General features: G+C 43.1%; 1 protein-coding gene across 1 annotated transcript in view; it reads right to left on the bottom strand.

Moving 5' to 3' along the window:
• Positions 1-19,197, bottom strand: part of cdh13 (cadherin 13, H-cadherin (heart)) — a 1,028,759-nt gene that overhangs the window by 649,824 nt on the left and 359,738 nt on the right. The gene's annotated exons all lie outside the window — the stretch shown is intronic.

The raw sequence follows: 19,197 nt of genomic DNA, 5'->3' as shown, positions 1-19,197 counted from the left end.
TTCACCAGAATGTCACCAGAGCAGCCTGTATTCCTTAGAACGTATATGGTTAAGAGATAATTTAATTGAGGCTTTCTGGATTTTGAAAAGAATTGACAGGGTTAATAGAGAGAACTATTTTCCATTAGTGGGGGAGTTGAGGACAAGGGGATATAAAGCAGGATTTTAAAATTTAAATTCAATTATACATTTGGAATATAAAACTAGTCTCAGTAATGGTGACCATGACAACTACCATCAACATCTTTAAAAACCCATCTGGTTCATTAATGTTCTTTCGGGAAGGAAATCTGCCATCCTTACCTGGTCTGGCCTTCAAGTGATTCCAGACTCCAATAATGTGGTTGACTCTTAACTGCCCTCTGAAATGGCCTAGCAAACCACTCAGTTCAAGGGTGATTAGGGATTGGAAACAAATGCTGACCTTGCCAGTGAAGCCCTGACCCCATGAAATAATGAATGAAATTCTCCCGCAATATGGAGGGGGAATGGGGAGGTAGGGGGGGGCATGTAATTTTGCGCAACCAGCCGGTGTGTCCGTTAACTGGCAACATCTCCCCTCCAACCAAGTCATTTACAGGAAGGCCCGATCGGTAGTGAATGACTAGTTGATGTCATTTAAACATCAATTAAGGCCATGGATCAGAGGCCAACTGAAATATTCCAGTGGGCCTGTGGGCTCCCTGTGGTGTTGGCAGTACAGCAGCCATCTAAAGGTGACCTCCCGGCAACAGGCTGGGGGACCAATGCTCCAGGAAAACTCTGACTCTCCCTCCGTCTTCCTGGCCACAGCTATGGCTGCAGGCCACACCGTGAAGGAGTTTAGGCCAACCTGGCAGCTGTGGCCATTCTTTAATTCAAATATTTTAAAAGTTGCCGAGAGGGCACTTCAAGATGGAAGCAGCCTCTCTCTTTCTTCCTTACCTGCAATAGTAGGCTGCAGCCCTTTCTGTGCTGAGGATTTTCTACAGGTCCTCCAGTTTCGAGAACCCTGTAACAATAATCAATTGAACAGCAAACGCGCTCTCTGGCCACTAATTGGCCAATTAAGGCAAAAGTGATGGTGGGTGACTCTTCCTGACACCGTGCAGGGTCAGGGCCTGCATTTGACCCCTGACAGCAGGGTCCCAGGCTAAATGCAAAATCCTGCCCATAATCTTAAAATCAGAGCTGGGCCACTCAGAAAACGTTAGGAAATTATTCATGTAAAGGATGGTGAAAGTGTGGAACTCGCTCTACAAAATGCATTATATACTATCTCAATTAATAATTTTTAAAATGAGATCGACAGATTTTTGCCAGCCGGGAATAATAAAAGGATATGGAGCCAAAGCAGGTGGATGGAATTGAGATTTGTATCAGTTAAAATCTCATTAGATGGCAGAACAGGCTTGAAGGGCTGAATGGTCTACTCCTGTTCGTATGTTGCTTATTCCAGTAGTGCATTCCACAGTCCCACAACTCTCTGAATAAAAATGTTTCTCCTGCTTACTGGCCTGAATCTCTTGTATTCAGTGTTACATCTATGTTCCCCCTACTCCGAACATTCAATTCCTAAAAACAAGTTATTTCTATCGATCTTATCTGATCCCTTCATGATTTTATACACCACTATGAAATCACCCCTTAATTTCCCCAATTCAAAAATAAATAGCATCAGTTCTTCCAAGTCTTTCATGTGTTCTCGTCAATCACTGCTATAACCTCTCTATTACTTCAACATTCTTTATATAGCGTGGTGCTGAACATTGCACATCACACACAGATGATGCCAGGGCTAAACGACTTTAGTTAAGTGGTTAGGTTTTAGAAGCTGGAGTTGTTCTCATTAGAGAAGAGAAGGTTAGGAGAGATTTGATAAAGGTGTTCACAATCATGCAGAGTCTAGACACAATAGATGGAGAACAGCTTCCATTGCTAGAAGGATGAAGAACCAGCAGTCACTAATTTAAGCTGATTGGTAAAAGAACCAACGGAGACATAAGGAGAAATATTTTATGCAGCAACTGGTTAGAATCTGGAATACGCTACCTGAGCATGTGATGCAAGCAGATTCAATCATGGCTTTCAAAAGGGAATTGAATAGCACCTGAAGAGAAATAAATTGCAGGGCTATTGGAAAGGGTGGCAGAGTGGACCAACTGAGTTGCTTTTGCAGACAGCCATTATGGAAATGATGGTGCAAATGGCCTCTTTCTGTGCTGTTACTGTTCAATGATTCAATACTCCAATTGTGGTCTTATTTAGGTACTTTATAAAATAGTGCATGTTAAAACATGAAATTCAACAAATGTCTGAATGTATAACATCTTTAAGGAATTATATAGTTTAATGATCTGATGAGTTAGGCAATTAGAAGTAAATCTGTTCTTGAAGGGTAATTTGTTCATTATTGTATCTACCAGCAGGTGTTAGGAAAAGTGATGTTCTCCTTTGTTCCAGAATCTCTTGCCATTCCACACTCAGCTAGCCTGATCGTTACTATGGTTGCTAATGAGATGTGGCAAGGACTCTGTACAAACCCAGTAAAGTGTGTTTTCTTTACTATGGAAGCTTTTTTAAAAAAAAAATGTGATGTCTTCTAGTCTGCACAGCATGAAAGAAAGCTTCACTCTGGCAAGGGTTCAAAGCAAAATGACTATGGTCAGAATATTACACTTGGCGTGCGGGCACGCGCCCAATACGCCCGAGCAGAAAATGATGCACGAAGATGTTGGCGAGCACCTGATGTCATCGCGCAATCTCGCGGTATTTCGTTCGGCAGGCACGCACCGGAGTCGGCTGCACGCCCGCCAACAATTAAAATGCCGATTAAGGCCATTAAGAAGCTAATTAAATTCAAATTTACGCTGTCCGTCCGACCTAACGGTTGGCGGGCAGGCGAAAAGGCCAAGCAGCCCTTACATTTTTTATGAAACCTCAGCCATGGGCGGGATGAGGCTTCCTAAAGCAAATAAACATCAAATAAAAATGTTACTCTTGAATTTAAAAAAAGTCCCTGCTCATGTGACAGAATCACACGAGGGGACATGTTTTATGACAATTTTATTTCCTTTATTACTTTTTTTTTTAAACAGCGCTTCATCTCCGAGGCAGCTCTGTGCCTCAGGGAGATTGAAGCACTCTCTTGTGCGCCTGCGCAAAGATCGCGCTAGGCCTGCTTACCCTCCTTCTGAACATGTAAGAAATTGCAAAGATGCCGCCCAGACTAAGATTGATGAGATATGGCTCCATCACGGAGTACATGCAAAGCACAGCTGATAAACTCTCACAAATGTCATCAGAAGGAACCAAATAAGAAGATTTACACTTCATCGAGGAGGTGAACCTCCTCCGCACCTGAACAGGCAGCACTGAGCGCTGCAGCTCGCGTTCCACGCTGGGTGGGCCTTAATTGGCCCGCCCATGTGAATTCACGGTGCGGAGCCAATGGCGGGTGGCGGTCGGCTTCCTGACCTCCCCCACCAAGGGCAAAATCCTGCCCTATATTACAATATGAGCAAAACTACCAGTGGGCACAGCTCACAGCACACAATTACCAACAATCTGGTATAAAATCCCACCCAAGGAAGGCACAAAGATAGTTATTTCTAGAACCAGAACAAGTGCTCTTTTGATGCTGGTTCACATTAAGGTATATTAGCAGGAAGTATGACCTCACCTGGATGAAAGGCCTACCAGAGATAAAACAGCATAAAAAGCCCATACCCTAATGAATGTTCTTCCCCTCTCCCTCCAGCTGTGGTTTGAACACTTGGGGTAATAACTAAATGGAGCAAAACCAGGGTAAGACTTCAGCCCTTTGGTTTGACCCGAGATACACTTCAATATCATTCTAAGGATGTTGGTTAGCTCCAGTTGGCTAGATGGCTAGTGTGTGGTGCAGAATGATGCCAACAGCATGGGTTCAATCACTGTACCGGCTGGATCCTTACCTTGCCCCACTCTTTTGTGTGCTTCGTTGTGTGATCGGTTCTAGTTGTGGGTTTTGAGGATTGTCTATTCTCCCAAAATATGTTGCTCAAGTCTGTAGTTTCTCAAAACCATTATTCTTTATTTGCAGCAAGTATTTACACATTTGGAGCTCAACATGAAGTTGGAGCTTCCCCTTCTTCCAGATCTCTCTTACTTCTCAGTTATGTGACCTGACACCATTATTAAATCAGCATCACGTATGCTTCTGATGTTAACCCTTTACTCTACATCTCCCCCAAGTCTTTAGCCCCATCATATTTACATCCTCCTACATCTCCTCCCAAAGTCTCAGACTTCACAGGGTTAGTCTCTGAGGTGCCTTGACCAATCTCCCTGATCTTGTTCTGATCTCCTTTTCAGACTGAGGATATTCAGTACTCTCCCTTATGTCGGTGTAAGTGTTCTTCTCCTTGGTGACTGTAGAGCTTGTAATAAGTCTTTCTTCTCCTTCATCAGGATCTGAGTAGTAAGCCCAAGTTTCTCTTGGCTTTCACTCCAATTAAGGCACTGCAGATTCTGCTTATGATATCCCAGTTTGTCTCAATCTTGGATGATCTTGGTTGTGGAGTTGTTTTTCAATGATTGCACATTCCCTCTGTTGGTCGCAGGCCCATACTCTCTCCCTGGGCTTCAGCACTGGTAACTCACGTGCTCTATGCCCTTGATTAAGGTTCTGAGCCTGCTGTTTTTCTGTTCTTTCTGAAGCTGTTTTGCCGTCTTTGTGGCCATTCGTGTTGACATTGGGTTTGAATTTTTGTGTCAGAGCTGGAAGCTATGTTCTCAGTCTCTGACCCATTAGTAAGTCCGATGGTGAGAACCATTCCGTAATGGCGAGGATCGATAACTCTAGATCTGTAACTCAGAAGAGCTAGATTAAGGTCTTTGTTTTTCTTTAATAACTCCTTGACAGTTTGTACCCCTCACTCTCTATTTGCTTCAGGATAGCAAAGTGAACTGGTTACATAAACAAAGCCATATGTTTGCAAAATTGTGGAATAGATGATTAGCAAATTACAGCCCATTGTCAGATACTATAATGTGCTGAATATCATGTGTTGCACAAAATCTCTTGAGGGATTGGATAACTGCATCAGCTGAGATACTACACAATCTGTTTACTTCAATCCACCATGAGTAGTAATCTATGACAATAAGGAAGGGTTAGAAAATTTTCTTCCTAAGTTCAAATAAGTCCATTCCCAGGCGCTCCCACAGCCTTGATGAAAAGGTTGAAGGTAATTGTGGTTCTCTTTGTTTTTGGCTATTTATGGCACAAGTAAGACGGTTGGAAATCATTTCTTCTATAGAGCAAGTAATGCCTGGCCACCAGACTGATTGCTGTGCTCTCGCTCGACATTCTGCTATTCCTAAATGACCTTGGTGAAGTCCTTGAAGAATATCAAGCCAAGTGCTCTCGGTATGACTATTTTCTTGTTGAAAACTAGCAAGTTGTCAATGACTTTGAGGTGTTTGCGCTGTTCGAAGTACTGGCGTAGTATTGGATTAGTGGGGATATAGGCTTACCATCCTTCCAGACAATGTTCTCAGACTTAGAGACATTCATCATCTTGTTGCTGGGCTTATTTTACTCCCTGCAGCTTTTTTGCATTAGAGGATAAGTACTGAGTGCCTCCTCGTTGAAGTGTAAATCCTCTTATTTGGTTCCTTCTGATGACATTAGTGACAGTATATCAGCTGTGTTTTGCATATACTCTGTGATGGAGTCATATCTCATCAATCTTAGCCTGAGCCACTTGATTCTGGGCAGCATCTTTGCAATTTCTTTCATGTTCAGAAGGGTGGCTAGTAACTTATGGGGCAGGATTTTGCTCTTGGCGTGTGGGCTTGGCTGGGGCGGTCAGGAAGCCGAACGACACCCGCGATTGGCTCCGCACAGCAATTTCACGCTGGCGGGCCAATTAAGTAAGGCCTGCGCTGCATGGAGCACGGGTGGCAGCACTGAGCGCTGCCTCTGCGGGTGAGGGGAGGAGGGAGAGCCGGGCCTAGCGCACAGTCTGCGCATGCGCGAGAAAGAGCGCTTCAATCTCCCTGAGGCACGGAGCTGCCTCAGGGAGATTGAAGCACTGTGTAAAAAAAAAGAATAAAATTTAATAACACATATCCCCTCATGTGACTCTGTCACATGAGCTGGGATATGTTTTTAATTCAAAGATAAAGTTTTTATTTAATGTTTATTTGCTTTAGGAAGGGATGAGGTTTCCTAAAAAAAAATGTAAAGGCCGCTTGGCCTTTTCATCTGCCTGCCAACCATTAGGTTGGACGGGCAGCGTAAATTTAAATTTAATTAGATTGTTAATGGCCTTAACAGGCCTTTTAATTATCTGTGGGCCGAACGAAATATTGCGAGACTGCGCGATGACGTTGACACACTCACCTGGCATCATCACGCGTCATTTTACGCTCTGAGTTTGATAGATTGATGCTTGTTAAGTCTCTAAACTTGTGATCCTTGAATATACTGAAGGAACCATTGTGCTCATTAAATCACACGTAATCATTGTTTTAAAATGGGAATGATTATTTGCTGAAATTTCAAATTAAATAATCCATGCCTGTAGAGGCCATAAATTCAGCATGTTTCAGATTTTCAGAAGTACAGGTGCAGTAAGATTCTGCAGAATGTCAGACAGGATGACATAGCTCTCAACTAATCTACCCTGAGAGCTAATTGACTGCAAACCCAGGTACATTTCTATAACCCCAACACTACCACCCTTACTAAACCAGATAAGATTCAGTCAAAAGCATATGACAAAAATAGAACTAATGCTGCATCAAAAAAGCAAAATCTGAAATAAAAGCAGAAAATGCTGGAAACCTTGAGTAGGTCATGCACAGCATCTGTGGAGGGGTTAACAGTCATCAACCTGAAACACTAATGCTTCTCTCCACAGATATTACCTGACCTGATGAGAGCTTCCAGCATTGTTTATTATTATTTCACTCTGATTACACTTGCCTGAAATGGAATTATGGATAAACCTCTCTTTCACATTGGGCCACCAGGAAAATCTGGTAGATATGTACAAGGCATGAATCGCTTCAATCATGAAGGACCCTGCAATCTTCACTTGTTGTTACACTTCCATTTTTGAGATGCAGGATTCCTTTCCTGCTTGCAAACATTATAACTGGCAGAAGTGCATGTCCATCCCAATCCCGGGAGGGATGCTTTTATAAAATGTGATCAGGTTTTTTATACATACAGTACATCTGGTAGTCTCAAAATCAATTATGCAAAGAGTTGCATGAACAGCAACTACCAATTCCATCTTTGGATGTTCTCCTCTTCAGCTCCCAATGTCTTCATAATTGTGTTGCCTCCCATCTTCTATAATGGTGTAATGTGCAGGGTTTAGCTCATTTGTGAACCAGGCAAGTACAAATTGCCTAATGAGAATCTACTGTCATTGCTGCACTAAAAGAAAAGCATACTGTTTTAGATTGATCTTCAGACAACTTGTCTTAGCGGAAACATTTAAATTTATTCACAAGACAGCAGCAGCAACTTCACATGTGCATCAAACTCCATAGCTAAAGAAGAACTCGCTTGTAGAGGTTCCCCGTGCTGTTAACACATTGGTTTACACAGATCATGTGATCTTACAACCCAGGATTATTCTCAGAGCTACAGTCCTACATTTCCCAAAACTATAATTACTACATTCCTCCCCCTTTAACTTTTCTGTACATTTTGTATTTACAAGGATATTTGTCTCATGACATTACAATATTTACACTGGGGGGTGGGGGAAGAGGGAGAGGTGATGGCATAGTGGTATTATTGCTGGACTAGTAATCCAGAGACCTAGGGTAATGCTCTGGGGGCCCGGGTTTGAATCCCACCACAGCATATGGTGGAATTTGAATTCAATAACAATTTGGAATTAAAACTCTAATGATGACTCTGAAACCATTGTCGATTGTTGTAAAAACCCATCTAGTTCACTAATGTCCTTTAGGAAAGGAAATCTGTCGTCCTTACCTGATTTGGCCTACATGTGACCCCAGACCCACAGCAATGTGGTTGACTCTTAAATGCCCTCTGAAATGGCCACTCAGCTGTAACAAACCGCTACAAAGACAAAAGGAATGAAACCAGACGGACCACCCGGCATCGACCTAGGCACCGGAAATGACAATGGCAATCTCAGCTCTGTCAATCCTGCAAAGTCCTCCTTACTAACATCTGGGGGCTAGTGCCAAAATTGGGAGAGTTCTCTCACAGGCGAGTCAAGCAACAGCCTGACATTGTCATCTTCACGGAATCATACCTTACAGATAATGTCCCAGACACCACCATCACCATTCCTGGATATGTCCTGTCACACCAGCAGGACAGATCCAGCAGAGGTGGTGGCACAGTGGTATACAGTCGGGAGGGAGTTACACTTGGAGTCCTCAACATCAACTCTGGACCCCATGAAGTCTCATGTCATCAGGTCAAACATGGGCAAGGAAACCTGCGGCTGATTACCATACACCACCCTTCCTCAGCTGATGAATTAGTGTTCCTGTTGAACATAACTTGGAGGAAGCACTGAGAGTGGCAAGGGCACAGAATGTTCTCTGGGTTGGGGACTTCAATGTCCATCACCAAAAGTGGCACAGTAACACCACTATTGGCCGAGTCCTAAATGACATAGCTGCTATGTCTGCGGCAAGTGGTGAGGGAAGCAAAAAGAGGGAAAAACATCCAGACCTGATCCTCACCAACCTGCCTGCCACAGATGCAAACAAAAAACTACTGCGAATGCTGGAAATCCAAAACAAAAACAGAATTACCTGGAAAAACTCAGCAGGTCTGGCAGCATCGGCGGAGAAGAAAAGAGTTGACGTTTCGAGTCCTCATGACCCTTCTGTTGAAGGGTCATGAGGACTCGAAACGTCAACTCTTTTCTTCTCCGCCGATGCTGCCAGACCTGCTGATTTTTTCCAGGTAATTCTGTTTTTGCCACAGATGCATCTGTCCATGAAGGTATTGGTAGGAGTGACCACCGCACAGTCATTGTGGAGACAAAGTCCCGCCTTCACACTGAGGATACCCTCCACTGTGTTGTGTGGCACTACCACCGTGCTAAATGGGATAGGTTTTGAACAGATCTAGCACCTCAAGACTGGGCATTTATGAGGCGCTGTGGCCCATCAGCAACAGCAGAATTGTACTCGAACACAATATGTAACCTCACAGCCTGGCATATCCCCCACTCTACCATTACCATCAAGCCAGGGGATCGACCCTAGTTCAATGAAGAGTGCAGGGGGGCATGCCAGAAGTAGCACTAGGCATAACTAAAAATGAGGTGTCAACCTGGTGAAGCTATAAAACAGGACTGCTTGCATGCCAAACAGCATAAGCAGCAAGTGACAGTCAGAGCTAAGCGATCCCACAACCAATGGATCAGATCTAAGCTCTGCAGTCCTGCCACATCCAGTCGTGAATGGTGGTGGGCAATTAAACAACTCACTAGAGGAGGCGGCTCCACAAATATCCCCATCCTCATTGGTGAAGGAGCGCAGCACAGCACAGCAGATAAGGCTGAAGCATTCGCAACAATCTTCAGCCAGAGTGGATGATCCATCTCAGCCTCCTTCAGAGGTCCCCAGCATCACAGACGCCAATCTTCAGCCAATTCGATTCACTCCACGTGATATCAAGAAAAGGCTAAAGGCACTGGATACTGCACAGGCTATGGGCCTGGACAACATCCCGGCAATAGTGCTGAAGACTTGTGCTCCAGAACTTGCCATGCCCCTAGCCAAGCTGTTCCAGTGCAGCTACAACACTGGCATCTACCTGGCTATGTGAAAAATTGTCCAGATATGTCCTGTACACAAAAAGCAGGACAAATCCAACCCGGCCAATTACTGCCCCATAAGTCTACTCTCCATTATCAGTAAAATAATGGAAGGGGTTAACAGTGCTATCAAACAGCACTTGCTTGTCACATTTTCAATATCGATGTCCATCCCCAGCCACCAAAGATAACTCCGCACTATTACCTTCATTCTGGAGATCCCTGTATGTGCACTATTTTCTGTATGGGCACTATGTAGCTCTACTAAAAGTGGTTCCCTTACTTGTGCAGGAACTACTACCCATGCACCCCATAATAGGATGCCATCTTGACTGCTCATCTTGCGTCTTCGGTTGAAAAACGGCTTCAATTCATCAGAAACTGGATCCTGGGATCAACCATGTAACACTTGGTTTCTCACTCAAGACAGGATGGGATCCTGATTCACCCGGTGTTTTTATCTGCCTGGCACAGACTGGTGAGGAATCTAGAATATTCATCACTAATATGAGCTCCTGTGGGATTGGGACATGTTCATCAATCTCTTGCAAAGGAAGACGACTTTGGGCATTGGCATTTGAGTCATAGAGGTCTACAGCACAGAAAAAGGCCCTTCGGCCCATCGAGTCTGCGCCGGTCAAACAAGTACCTAACTATTCTAAACCCGTTTTCCAGCACTAGGCTCATAGCCTTGAGTGCCATGGCATCGCAAGTGCACATCCAAATTTGCTATATGAATTCCTGGTCCATGTACAAAGGTGTATTCATATGCTGTCAAAATTAGAGCCCATCTTTGTATTCTTGCAGAGGCTATGGGAGTTATAGCCTTTTCCTCACTAAACAGACCCAAAAGTGGTTTGTGGTCTGATACTATCGTGAAATGTCACCCGTGCACATATTGGTGGAATTTCTTTACACCAAAAATAATGAACAGACCTTCCTATTTGATCTGAGAATATCCTTTTTCAGCTGTGGTAAGTGTCCTGGATACATAGCCTATTGGCCTCTCTGTGCCATCCTCCATTTTGTGAGATGGTACCACCCCAATCCATATGGGGACGCAACGCGGGTTAGCACCAATTTCTTCGTCTGGTCATAATGCACTAACAAATTTGAAGAGTGCAAGAGCTGTTTTACTTTCATGAAGGCTTCTTTTTGGGGTGCCTCCCAAAACCAAAGCTGTGGATAAATTTGGTAGAAATCGCCCATAATAATTTATCATCCCTAAAAATGATTTCAGCTCAGAGGTATTCATGGGTGCAGGTGCCTCTCTTTAACTTTCTCTTCAACTGGGTGTAACCCTTGGGCATCTACCTGGTGGCCCAAATAAATGATTTCATTTGCTTGAAAAGTGCATTTTTCCTTCTTCAGGCACACTCCTGCTTCTAAAACCATTTCAGGACTTCCTCCAGGTTAGCCAATTGTTCCTTTGCTATGAATCCAGTTATCAGTGTATCGTTCAGATAGACCACAACCTGAGGTAGTCCGTGCAGTAAGCGCTCCATTGTCCTCTGAAAAATGGCACAGGCTGAGGAAACACCAAAGGGCAGGCGTGGATTTTGGTATAACCCTTTGTGGATACTTATGGTTACGAATTCCCGGAAGGCGTCATCCAGAGGCAGTTGTTGACGTGCGTGACTCGTGTCAAGCTCTGTGTATGTTGTCCCTCCTGCTAGTTTGGCATATAAATCTTCAATCTTGGGAACAGAGTACCTGTACAGTTTGGCTGCACTGTTGACCATTAGTGTATAGACCCCACAGATCCAGACAACCTGGTCTGGTTTAAGGACAGGGACTATGGGTGCTGCCCACTCGGAGAACTGAACCGCTTTTACGACACCCAGCCTCTCTAGCTGGTTCAACTCAAAGTCAACCTTCTCTCTTAGGGCGTATGGTGCCGGTCTTGCTTTCAAGAAGCGAGGGGCTGCTTCTGGGTCCATGTACTTCTTGGCCTGTAGGCCGTGGATTTTTCCCAGTTCATCCTTGAAGATGGGGTAGTCCACCTGTTTGCAACTGGAAGATTTCAGACCAGTTTAATTTAATCTCCTTCAACCAAATCACACCCTAGAAGGCATGGCCCTTCTACCTTCTACCACCATCACTGGTAGCTGTGCCGATTGGTGTCTATAATAAACAGTTGCTCTGGTGATACCTTTCACTTGGATTTCTTCACCTGTGTATGTTTTCAACTTGGCAGGTGTCTGTTCCAAATTTAATTGTTTAAATATCTAAAAATGTGTTCTCATATTACAGTGGTAGAAGCACCCTTGTCTACTTCCATTTTTAAGGATTTACCATTCACTTGCATGTAACAAATATTGGCTCTGCCTTCCCAACTTTCATGCTGAATAATGAATAAATGTCAGAATTGGTTTCTGGCTCTTCTACACTATACACTTCATTAGGCTTTGATTGCTGTTTGGAGGTCTGTTTAAATCTTGCTTTGCAATATCTCATTGTGTGTCCACTTCTGTTACAAAAATAACATTCTACTTTTTTAAACTGCCGATCATTAGATGACTGATTGTTTCCACATTGATGCAAGTTATTTTTCGATTTAGCTGCTAAGCTGTTTCCTCTCATTTTTTGGTTAGCGGGGCTGTTTCCGTTTCATGGAAGAGTCCTGGCTTTTCCCGCCACTTTCGGCTGACCATTCCCCACCGACTAGGAGAATGGCACCATTTTGCGCCCCTTGAATTGCTTGTGAATTCCTTACAGCGCTTTCCATCGCAAGCGCTATTTCTAATGCTTTCTTAAAATTCTTAAGATTCACTTCAGCCAGCAATCTTTGCTGAATAGTGTCTTCCTGCATGCTACATCCCAAATGATCTCTGAGCATGTCATTCAGGGTTTCACCAAAATCACAATATTCCATTAGTTGTTTTAATTTTGTCAAGTAGGTAGCAATTGTCTCCCCCAGGGCTCTATTCCGTGAATTCGACCTGAACCTCTGTATTGTGACCGAGGGCTTGGGTTGAAAATGTCCCTTAACGAGGTCTACTAATTCACTTTGAATCTGAGCACTGGGGGCAGTCAAGCCTCGAATTAAACTGTAGGTCTTGCACCCACAAATACTCAGGAGAATCGCTCTCCGTTTTTCCTCCCCTGTGATTTTGTTTGTTTGAAAGGAGAACGCAAGACATTCTATATATTGAGACCAATTGTCTGTGGCTGGCTAACGGGTTTGATTCTGCCAAACTGTGGCATTTCAGATGAGTACATCTTCCTTTATTTTTAACGAACTTAGCTTCTTATAATCACTGGGTGATGTACAGCACCGAATCGGATTTATCCTCATCGCCAGTTTGTTGTAGAGTTGATCTTCAGGCAACTTTTCTTAGTGGAAACATTTAACTTCATTTACAAGCCAGCAGCAGCAGCAACTACACGTGTGCATCAAGCTCCAAATCTAAAGAAGGGTGCTCATGTGGAGGTTCCCCATGCTGTTAACACATTGGCTTACACAGATCACGTGATCGTACTACACCGGATTATTCTTAAAGCTAAAGTCCTATATTTCCCAAAACTACAATTACGACACATACATTAAGCTGGCATCTTAATACCACCCGTGAGCGCTTGAACTGAATCAGGGGAGGAAGTGTAAATACTGTGAAAGTGCATTTCACTCCCATCCGAAAAGGAGTGCGATTGTGCAAAGACTCCAAACAGTAATTCCAAGTCAAAGCAACTACTGAGTGATAGGTTCAGCACTACTATCCTTTGGAGCATCACTAACTGGTGCAATCATTTTCCACTTTTCAGAATGAACAATAAGTAAATAAAATACAAACAGTAGCATCAATGCATGGCTCAAAGTTCAAACACCAATAAAATAGCAGGCAAATTGCTTTTGTTCTGCTTCATCTTATCTTAAATGCAATATTATTCAGAGAGCAATAATGCAAAATCCATCTTGTAAAGTGAATTCTGCTATTCTTGAAGTGAAGCATTTTTCAATCACTATGATTGCCCCCTTCTATGATTCGTTTTGTAACTGCTTTAAACCAGGAAGCCATAAAAAAATGCCACAATGGCTTTTATACTGAATGGATTTGAAACTGTGACACTGATCATTTCTAACTTCCACTACAATAATACTATGCTCTGATTAAACAGAAGATATTATTTGAGACAGATTGCAAAGAAGTGGGAGCACATTTTCAATGGAGATGGAAATTAAGCAGTTTCTATAATGAGCAGTTGATCAGCAGTTTTCCTTGTGGGCGACACCTTGAAAGCCTACTTGACGATTGTAGCATTAATCTTCTTTTGCCCCTATTGTGGTCAGAGAATTGAAAATGACAGTTCACCCCCTCTTAATTGGCAAGAGGATAGCCCAGTATGAAACCAAATGTTAGGATCTCTTTCTCCATATAGCTAAACTGCAACTTGTGCAGAGCTGATCATCAGCTAGCAATGGTAAAGATTTTACAATTGACCTCTGTCACTTTGGCTAGCCAGGCTGGCTGCTGCTCCTGATCACTGTCCAACGCGCCCTTTTGGAAGGAGCAGTTCAGTGGATTTCAGGGTTTGGAAGGGAGATTTCCTCTGTGCATTATGTTTACCAAGATCAGGAGCATGTTCTTTATAAATCTTGTTACTGAAAACTCAGAGAGGGACATTTTCCCCTTCCACAGGGACAGGATTAGCCCAGGCAGTGATGCCCCTCTCCCTTGAATCAGCCTGCTGGTGCTGACTTTCTAGAGCCCACACTTGAAGGATCACCATTTGGATAGTTTGCTGGTGGTACATGGAACCATACGCTGGCATTCAGAAAATGGGGTAGAAATTAAGATGGGGAGAAAGACTTTGACACAAAATTATGTCAATAAATTGTAACATGCAGTACACAATGAATTAATACATTTGCCAACATTCATTTAGACATCATCCCTCTTGTCATGCCCCACCATTTGAGGACTCGTGTTTAGCCACATCAGTCCCATTTCCTCATTAAATCCTTCTGTCTTTCCATCTCCCTCTTTAAGGTCATTGCTTTGGATCTAATGAAGACAAATCGGAATATTTTGTCAATGGTGAGAGACTTCGATAATGTGCCACACATAAGTTTAGTAGGCAAGCAGGGGCTCATGGAGTTGGGGGTAATAATAGCAACGATAGGGGATTGGTTAATGGATAGAAAGCAGAGAGTGGGCACAGATAGGGCTTTTTCAAGTTGGCAGGCAGTGAATATTAGAGTCATGCAAGGATCAGTGCTGGGGCTTCAGCTATTTACAATCTATATTAATAACTTAGATGAAGAGATGGAGAGTGATGTATTAAAGTTTGCTGATGATGCCAAGCTAGGTGGAAAGGTAAGCTGTGGGAAGGGCATAGGGAGGCTGCAAAGAGATATAGACAGGTTTATGTGAGTGGGCAACAAGAGAGAGCAGGTGGAGTATAATGTAGGGAACTGTGAAGTTATTCACTTCAGTCGTAAGGATAGAAAAGTAGAATATTTTTAAAAGGTGTGAAACTTGTAATTGTTGATGTTCAAAGAGACTTAGGTGTGCTTGTACAAGAAAACAGAAAGCGGTGCAGCAACCAATTAGGAAGGCAAATGGCATGTTGGCCTAATTGCACGGGGACTGGAGTACAAAAATGAAGAAGTCTTGCTACAGTAGAACAGGGTTTTGGTGAGACCACACCTGGAGTACTGTGTGCGGTTTTGGTCTGCACATTTAAGAAAAGATATATTTGCATTGGAGGCGGTACAGCGAAGGTTGAATAGGTTGGTCCCTGGGATGAATGGTTGGTTCTGTGATGAGAGGCTGAGTAAATTGGACTTACGTTCTCTGGAGTTTAGAAGAATGGGAGGCGATCTCATTGAAACCTACAAAACTCTGTAGGGACTTGATAGGAGAGACACAGAGAGATTATTTCCACTGGTCAGGAATCTAAAACGTAGGGGCACAGTCTGAAGATAAGGCGCTGATGGTTTAGGACTGAGATGAGGAGAAATTATTTTACTCAAAGGGTTGTGAACCTTTGAAATTCTCTACCCTAGAGGGTTATGGTTGCTGCAAGATTGAATACATTTAAGGCTGGGATAGGCAGATATTTGGTCCCTCAGGGAATCATGGGATATGGGAAGCAGGTGGGAAAATGGAATTGCAGCCCAAGATCAGCCACAATCATATTGCATGGTGGAGTAGGTTTGCCAGGCCATACGGTCTACTCCTGTTCCTATTTCTTGTGTTCTTGTGACTTAGGAGTTGTGGAGAAGCAAAGGGGCTCAGGTTTCCAGGAACACAAATCTCAAAACTGGTAAAAGATAATTAAAAAAAAACAAATGGAATGTTCATCTCAAGGAGGTTAGAATTTTAAATAAATGGAAACGCATGCTTCAGTTGCACAGACCCATGATCAGACCTATCTAGTATACCGCACTGTATACCAGACATACAGTGGAAATATATAATTCCCTTGGCAGGTGTACAGCACAGGATGACACCAAGGCTTACCATAGTTAAATTATGAAGGCAGGATTCATAAATGCAGTTTGTACTCTCCTGAATTTAGAAGGTTGAGGGATGATCTAATTGAGGTGTTTAAAAGGATAAAGGAATTTGATAGGTAAAAGGAGTTGAGGTGCAGACCAGCTGTGATCTGACCAGATGACCGAACAGGCTCAAAGGGTTGAAAGGTCTACCACTGTTGCCCGTTTACTGATCTTAAACCTTCCTTAAAACCCATCACTTTGCTAAATTTTTCTTTACCCTTCCTTATCGCTCCTCCATTGGCTCGGCATGCATCTTTTTTTTCACATCTCTATGAGGTGCATTGGAATGTTATTCTGCATTAAAGGTGCTACATAAATGCAAAGTGTTGTTAATTGGTCTGTAAACTGATCTATTTCAGTAAGTGCTGAAGCACGTCTTTGATAATGCATTTCTTTCTTTTAAAATCACACACAATCTGATATGTAAATAAAATGCTGAATTAAGCAAATGCATAAATTCACTTCAGTAGCAGAAGCATTTTGTCTGTAAACTCCAGCTTTATGCAAAACATGTACCAAGATCTCAAAAAGACTGAATGATAGCCTGAGCAGTGAATGAGAGCAACACTACAGAACAAACTGAATGCTTAGTAATTTGGGGAGGGGAAATCTTAGAAGGACATGCTGAAAATTTTGCTGGAAACAGCATTAGTAGAAAATATTCCTCACTCGTAAGTAACTAACTGAGTATTTTACAAACTAAATAATGGCAGGACAGATGGAAACAAATTTGTGGCCAGTGCAATAGGATATGTAATCAATGGGCCTATCCATATAATATAGCATGGACATTTGTGAACCTGAATTATATGGATTGTTGGGTACATTTGAACCTTTAACAATGGATGGTAAACTTGGCATTGTGGATAATCCACCCATTAAATCATCAGGCTCATTTTCTCTTCTGTTGACTTTGATTGGACAGGCTGTATAACAGGCCTCAAGACCAAGTTGTGATGGAATACTCTCTACTTGCCTGGATGAGTGCAGCTCCAGCGATACTGAAGAAGCTTGACAGCATCCAGGGCAAAGCAGCCCGCTTGATTGGTACCCCATCCACAAAACTTCACTCTCTCCACCACCGGCACACAGTAGCAGCAGTGTGTACTATCTACAAGATGCACTGCAGAAACTCACCAAGGTTCCTTAAACAACACCTTCCACAACCCACGACCATTACCATCTAGAAGGACAAGGGCAGCAGATAGATGGGACCACGATCACATGGAAGATCCTCTCCAAGTCACTCACCATCCTGACTTGGAAATATATCGCCGTTCCTTCACTGTCGCTGGGTCAAAACCCTGGAACTCCCTTCCTAACAACACCGTGGGTGTACCTACACCACATGGACTGCAACGGTTCAAGAAGGCAGCTCACCACCACCTTCTCAAGGGCAATTAGGGATGGGCAATAAATGCTGGCCTAGCCAGCGAAGCTCACATCCCTTGAATGAATAAAAAAAAGCTTAATGACTGGCGCTGAAGTACAGATACATTATATAACACTGGTAATCACCGGGTATGCATCTCCTGCATTCAATATCATGAAAATTATCAAACTAAATATCCTTTTCATCAACATTATTTGAATTTTCACAAACGTACTTGTTTAGACAGATGCAAATATCTTAGCTATTTGGTTCAATTGTTCAAATTCTTTGTGGCCATTGTAGCTTTAGGAGAGATGGAAGGTGGCGGTCGAAGTTTGACCTAGCTTTTGACCATTTTTTGGGCAGAAAATAAGACCCACAACCTACCAATGTTTATCAGTGAAAGCATGTGACCAAAACACGCAGGGCGGCGTGTGTTGCGTTACCGGTAGGCCTCTGCCTGAAACGAATGCCAGACTTTGCCTATGAAAATAGCTGAGCTAACACCCACTTCAAACCTCTTTGCTAAACCGGATCATGTCTGACAACTGCCAGCTACTGCCCAGCTTCTCGGTCTCCTTCCCTCCCAGGACCTGCTACGAGGTTTGCATCAGCTTCCATGAAACTAACTTTCACCTGCATCAGGCATTGCCTCTTAAGAACATAAAAAGATAAGAATAAAAGGCATTAGGAATAGAAGTAGGAGGAGACCATATGGCCCCTTGAGCCTGCTTCATCATTCATTACATTCAAGGCTGATCTTCTGCCTCACCTCCATTTTCCTGCCCGCTCCCCACACCCCTTGATTCACTGAGCGATGAAAAAATCTGTCTCAGCCTTAAATATATTCAATGATGGAGCATCCACACACCTCTCCGGTAAAGAATTCCAATGATTCACAACCCTCCGAGTGAAGACATTTCTCCTCATCCAGTCCTAAATAATTATCCCCTTATAAAAATATGTTTTATTCATAAAATTTGTAAAAGTACAGAACATAACAGTTGAGCAGGTCAGTTTTCTTTCAAGATAAGACATGAGGTGCCTCACTACACTTGCTGCTACAGTTTACTATTTACAATACACAATTACATTTCATGTCAAACATTCACTAGTCATATAGCCAGCGAGGTTTTACACAGTTTCCAGTCCCTTGGTACGCCATGGCAGAAGGATCTTAGACAGTGACCTTTCCCTGTTGAGCCTTTGCCTTGGCTGCCCCAGCACATCCATCATTACGTGGTCCTGTACATTAGGAATAAGCCAGTCTACAACAATCGATCACTAAATGATCGGCCCTTTAACCTGAGACTGCGCTCTCATGTTCTAGATTCCCAGAAAGCAGAAACAATCCCTCAGTGCCTATCCTGCCAAGCCCTATCAAAGTCTTGCATGTTGAATTGAGATCATCTCTCATTCTTCTGAACTCCAGAGAGGATGGGCCCAATTGGACTAATGCTCCCAGCATACTGCTCACTCCTCAAAGACGCAAGAGGGTCAAGTTGATGTGGTCCTTTTGTTTGTCA

The sequence above is a fragment of the Cetorhinus maximus genome, chromosome 6 (genome assembly GCF_964194155.1).
Source record: "Cetorhinus maximus chromosome 6, sCetMax3.hap1.1, whole genome shotgun sequence".
In the NCBI taxonomy this organism is placed as follows: Eukaryota; Metazoa; Chordata; class Chondrichthyes; order Lamniformes; family Cetorhinidae; genus Cetorhinus; species Cetorhinus maximus.
The sequence above is the reverse complement of the archived record's forward strand: the minus strand, read 5'-3'. Positions and strand labels throughout refer to the sequence as shown.